Source organism: Macaca mulatta, chromosome Y (assembly GCF_049350105.2).
Source record: "Macaca mulatta isolate MMU2019108-1 chromosome Y, T2T-MMU8v2.0, whole genome shotgun sequence".
Lineage (NCBI taxonomy): Eukaryota > Metazoa > Chordata > Mammalia > Primates > Cercopithecidae > Macaca > Macaca mulatta.
This window is the reverse complement of record NC_133427.1, coordinates 3,968,135-3,974,354: the sequence shown is the minus strand read 5'-3', so window position 1 is coordinate 3,974,354 and position 6,220 is coordinate 3,968,135. Positions and strand designations below refer to the sequence as shown.

The 6,220-nt window shown below is 42.1% G+C and overlaps 1 pseudogene across 1 annotated transcript; it reads right to left on the bottom strand.

Moving 5' to 3' along the window:
* Nucleotides 1–2,880: 2,880 nt before the first annotated feature.
* LOC106995403 (eukaryotic translation initiation factor 4E type 2 pseudogene) lies at nt 2,881–4,142 on the bottom strand (annotated as a pseudogene). Its single transcript, XR_001442159.3, has one exon. The product of XR_001442159.3 is annotated as a eukaryotic translation initiation factor 4E type 2 pseudogene (transcript).
* Nucleotides 4,143–6,220: the final 2,078 nt, after the last annotated feature.

Here is a 6,220-nt window from a genome sequence, read left to right as displayed (position 1 = left end):
AATTTGGTATGTCATTGAAACAAAATACTTCCAAGTTGCCAACCAGAGAAGTTCAGATCTACTTTGTTTTACTTTGCATTTATGTGGCTATTCTCTTTACTTTTACGTAAAATCACAATGGCATTTGCTGCATTCTTCTGATTTGATGGTTCTCCGTATAGACGTGTAGAAAGTTACATGGCCTTCAGAATGAAAGTCTGTATTTTATCCCTGGTCTAAATTACAGAGTACGCGTTCTAATCCCTGGTTTAAGTTATGGAATGCATGTGATATGGTTTGGCAGTGTCCCCACTCAAATCTCACCTTAAAAATTGTAATAATTTCCGCATGTCAAGAGCAGGACCAGGTGGAGATAATTGAATCATGGGGACAGTTTTCCTCATACTGTTCTTACAGTAGTGAGTAAGTCTCATGAGAGCCAATGGTTTTATAAATAGGAATTCCCCTGCACAAGCCCTCTTGCTTGCTGCCATGTAAGAAGAAGATATGGCTTTGCTCCTCCTTGCCTTCTGCCATGATTGTGAGGCCTCACCAGCCATGTGGAACTATGAATCAATTAACAATTTTACTTTATGAATGACCCAATATCAGGAGTGTCTTTATTAGCAGCTTAAGAATAAACTAATACAGCACATCCTCCCTAAATCCATATGTGGAAGCCCTAATCCCCAGTGGGATGGTCTTAGTAGGTGGGGCCTGTGGGAGGTATGTAGGTTTAGATGAGATCATGAGGGCGGCACCTGCACGATGGGATTAATGTCTTTATAGCAAGAGAAAGAGACTCAGAGCTCCCTCTCTCCTCCATGTGAAGGTACAGAGACACGGCACCATCTGCAGACCAGGAAGGAGGAAGAAGGCCCTCAGTAGACACCAGATCTGCCAGCATCTTCATCTTTCCAGGCTCCAGAACTATGGGAAATAACATTTGTTGCTCAAGCCACTCAGCTTAAAGCATTAGTTAATGATCCTGAACTAAGACACTGTGAATGTGACCTTCTATGGCATTAGGGTCTTTGTAGATGTAATTAAGCTAAAAGTCTTGAGATGAGGATGTCATCCTGGGTTATTTGGGCAGACCTACCTCTAATGCTATATCAAATGCCATAAACTGGGTGGCTTAAACAAAATATGCACAAAGGACAAGAAAGACAGAAGAAGAGAAGGTGATGTGACCATGGAGGTAGACGTTGGAGTGATGTGGCCAAAAGACAGAACATCAAAAGGCACCAGAAGCCAGAAGAGGCAAAGAACAGATTCTCTCTTTGAGTCTCCAGAGAGGGTGTATTGTTGCTCACACATTGATTTTGGATTTCTGGCTTCCAGAAGTCTGAGAGAACAAATTCCTGATATCTTTTTACATTTTTTTTTCATTTCCATTGGTTTTGGGGGACCAGGTGGTATCTGGTTACGTAAGTTCTTTAATGGTGGTTTGTGAGACTTTGGTGCACCCATCACCAGACCAATACACACTGAACCCAATTTGTAATCTTTTATACCTCACCCGCCTCCTGCCCTTTTTCCTAAGTCCCCAATGTCCATTGTATATTCTTATGCCTTTGCATCCTCACAGCTTAGCTCCTACTTATGAGTGAGTACATAAGATGTTTGGTTTTACATTCCTGAGTGACTTCATTTAGAATAATCTTCTCTAATCCCATGCAGGTTGCTGCAAATGCCATTAATTTATTCCTTTTTATGGCTGAGTAGTATTCCATGGTGTGTATGTGTGTGTGTGTGTATAGATAGATAGATAGATAGATAGATAGATATAATTTCATAGTTTCTTTGTCAACCTGTTGATTGATGGGCATTTTGGCTGGTTCCACAATCCACTCAGATTGTAGTAATTTGTTGAAACAGCCACAAAAAAATAATAGAAGAAGTGTATGCATACTTTAGGCTTTGTAGTTGTCATTCATTTTAATGACTGGAACAGACAATTGGTCAAAATAGATATTAGTAATGTAATTGCCTTCCTAGAGTGTTATTGAACTGAATATTGGAGAAGTAATTATAATTTCTATTCCACAATGATTATTTTACATTATGTTCAGCCATGATTTACTATAGGAATTTTATTCATTTGATTTCTCCATGCCAGTGTCACACTTCCCTAATAAATGTGACACCTTTTGCATGGTGACTATGTGGCATTAATGAAACCAATCTCCTCCTTACTCACCTGATGTATAAATCTAATATTAATCAAATGCCTATTATAAGCCCACCATCGGGACAATCATCAGCAATGCAGCAATGGGCAAACCTAACAGGCTTCTAGGTTGATTAAGGTCACAATTTAGTAGAAATAAAAATGGAAATTACATTAAGTTCTCAGTATTTGTGAGAGTTGTAGACCATCCTGGCCATCTTTACTAAAAATACAAAAAGTAGCTGGGCATTGGGGTGCATGCCTGTAATCCCAGCTACTCAGGAGGCTGAGGCAGGAGAATCACTTGAACCAGGGAGTCAGAGGTTGCAGTGAGCCAAGATCGTTCCAGTGCACTCCAGCCTGGCAACAGAGCAAGACTCCATCTCAAAAAAGAAAAAAAAAAAAAAATCACCATAAACACCGACTTAGCAAATCATAAACTATTGCTCCTAGGGGAAATACAAGATTAGGTTTCTATGATGTCTGGTCACAACATTTTCATCAACCAGTCAATACCTAATCTTGTTTTATGTATGTTTCTGTTTAAGAAAATCTTTCTGAGTAGATATTGTTGACTCATTCACACTGAAGTCATGTCCAGCAGCACCATGACTCATGCCTGAATAATGCTTCTCTAACACAGAGATATTTCCTGTGAGGCACATTGTAGTTTTTTTATACTGGGGACCCCAGACAGCACTTCAGCTCTGTTCTTCAGGCTGTTTTATTTATTTTTTTTATTATTATTATTTTTAAGTGTCCCAATAATTTAATGGCATAGCTAGAAGACAGCATTTACAGCTCTTCTGGGACTCTCCAACAGAAAGCTTTTCCTGGATGCACAGACATTCATAATACTGGTAACTCTCATCAACAGCTCTGGCATCTACACGTGGCCATGGTACCCTTCCTACAGCACGGGAAGAGAACAACAGGATGCCCAAGAGGCATCTGGACAGGACACAGCAAACAGAAAGGCTGAACGTCCCCCACGGAACCCCATTAAAAAACAATGTCTATCACAAAGTCACGTTTTCCGTTTTTCAGCCTTATAAAGTCAGCGATGCTGGAGGTTGTCTAGCGGAATCCGTCCTCCAGCAATGAGTGCAAAAGGGGAGCGCACGGCTACAGGGACGTCCCTTCAGTGAGCAATGGAAACACTGGCTAGAGGCCTCCCATCCATTTCGGACAAACACATACATACAGAAAAGGATTATTGCCAGCTTGTGTACTTTCACAATGTGATTTTTGTATTTCGAAAGCTTGAATTGTCCTTGATGCTGTCGGTGTGAGTTTTGTATTCCATAATGGTGTTGGGAGGTAGGTTAAGCACTCGCCGAAGTGTGTCCCGGATTCGGGCTGTGGTTGCTTGGTTACTGGCAGTCTTATTCCATATTGAAATAATGTCCTCCTGAAAGCGGACAGACACCACAGCCCCACAGATCTCCTCCCCAACCATGAACTGTTCCCCCAGCATGGCCAAAATGAGATTCTCCCAGCAAAGGAAGGCCAAGCCCTTCCGCAGCGGAATAATCCACTTGCCACCATTTTTATTTGCATCATCCTCCCACATGGGTTTAATTCCTTCTTTGAAGAGATGGAAGTCACTGTGGCCTTTCAGGTCCCCGGGACGTACCATGTGGCTATAAAATCTCCAGAACTGCTCCACAGAGGCAAAGGTGCCAATCTGTTTGACACTCTGTTCATAGCTCTGTGAGCTGGTGGGACGGCCGGGGGTTCTCCTGGAGTACCAAAAAGTGTAGTTGTACTGCAGGGGATGCTCTGCTGGTCCAGGAACAACAGCCTTTCTCTTGCTACTGCTCTGATTCTTGTCTCGTTCCGTTTTTTCCTTCTCACCATCTTTCTGTGTGCTGTTTTCTTCATTTTGATCATGGTCCCCACTGTCATCATCTTTCAAAGCGTCGAACTTGTTGTTCATCCTCTCGCTGCGGCTGTCGCCACTGCCTCAGGGAGTGACTTCCGCTCCACCAGGGCTTCAGGCTGTTTTAAACAGCAAAATCACCAACAAAAGCACAAACATGCAAAACCGATGGTACTCAATGGACCATAATAATTCCACTTGTTTAAAGTGTGATAGCTGAAATAAGAAGGTAGAGCATGGCCTTGTTCCACTGTAGCTGGGAATGTGCACTTTGAGCAATTTACATTTTTTTCCAGCTTTGTGTGTGTCTCTGCAAATGACTGCAAAAGTGCCATATTGATTTTGAGGTTACAAAGTTTAGTGAGCAGGAAAGTTCAGAAAGACAAAATGTATAAATAATGAAAATCAACTGTACTTAGAAAACAGAATATTCATAAATCTCAGGTCTGTAAATTTTATAATTATACAGGGCTAACTCTTTAAACCATTAGTCAACTCCATGCCTTCAAATTTTTCTTGTATTTGGTTATTTCCTAATGAGGATATTTGATGATAGCCATTGGACTAAGCATTTTCTTAAAGCATGACTTTTTTTGAGTTTATTCCATGCACCCCACTCTGAGTAGTTGCTACTCTTGTGCAAACAACTGTAAAAACAAACAAACATAAAAACAAAAATAAATAAAAGATGAGACTTAGAGTAATTGAGAAAGCTGCCCAATCTTGAAAGTGGTTGCTCTGGAACTTTTTCCCAGGTCAGACAAACACAAAGAGTTATTCACAAAGTTATAGAGAGGTCAATGGCCTCTGCTTTTCCAAATTCCCTTCTCCCCTAGACTTAGTTCTGCTTTTCCTCTTGGTTCTGTTCTTTCGCTTTTCTTATCTCCTCCCATCCTCTCTGACCTCACTCTCATTTTCCTCCCTAGCACCATCTCTATATGCTGAATGCCCAGCTTTAAAGTCCCAGCTTTAAAGCCATTTTGTTCCTGAAATCTCACCAAGTTCCTTTAACTTAATTAACAGCTCCTCTTCTTTTTCTTTCTATATCATTTATTCACTTTTTTTTTCTTTTTTTAAGATGGAGTCTCACTTTTTCACCCAGGCTGGAGTGCAGCCGCATGATATTGGCTCACTGCAACCTCCGCCTCACAGGTTCAAGAAATTCTCCTGCCTCAGCCTCCCAAGTAGCTGGAACTACAGGCACACACCACCACACCCAGCTAATTTTTGTATTTTTAGTGGTGACGGGGTTTCACCATGATGGCCAGGATGGTCTCGATCTCCAGACCTCATGAGCCACCCGTCTCAGCATCCCAAAGTGCTGGGATTCCAGGCTTGAGCCACTAAGCCTGGACATTTTTTTTTTGGGCGGGGGGGTGGGGGGGTGGGGGTAGTCTCACTTTGTTGCTCAGGCTGGAGTGTAGTTGTCTCAACCTTGGCACATTGCAACCTCCACCTCCCAGTCTCAATGATTCTCCTGTTCAGCCCCCTGAGTAGCTGAGACCACTGGCAGGTGACACCACACCTGTCTGAGTTTTGTATTTTTAGTAGAGACAGGGTTTCATCATATTAACCAGGCTGGTCTGAAACTCCTGACCTCAAGTGATCTGCCCACTTCAGCCCCCCAAAATGCTGGAATTACAGCTGTGAGCTACCACCCTTGACCTTTTCATTTTTTATATTACTATTCTGCTATGGTGTGAATGTTTGTGTTCCTCCAAAATTTCTGCATGAAAATCGTAACACTCAAGGTCATGGTGTTGGGAGATGGAGCCTTTGAGAGATATTGAGGTCATGAGGGTGGAGTCTCATGAAAGGGATGAGCGTACTCATAAAAAGAGACTCCAGAGAGCTCCATCGCACCTTCCACTATGTGAGGACACAGCAAGAAGACAGTGTCTGTGAATCAAGAAGCTGGTTATCACCAGACACTGCTTCTGGCATGCTTTGATCTTGGAATTCCAGCTGTGAGACATAAATGGCTGCTGTTAATAAGCCTCAAGTCTATGGTGTTTTGTTATAGCAGCCCTAGTGAAAGAAGACAACTTTCCAAACTCCCTTTGTGTCCATTACCTGTATATCTTTGTGTACCATAGCTTCATTTCCCTCCACAGAGTTAGTCTGTGCAGGCAGCAACAGTGTAGCTTTGACAGTGTATGTGTAGCTTTGACATGAACAGTGATGTT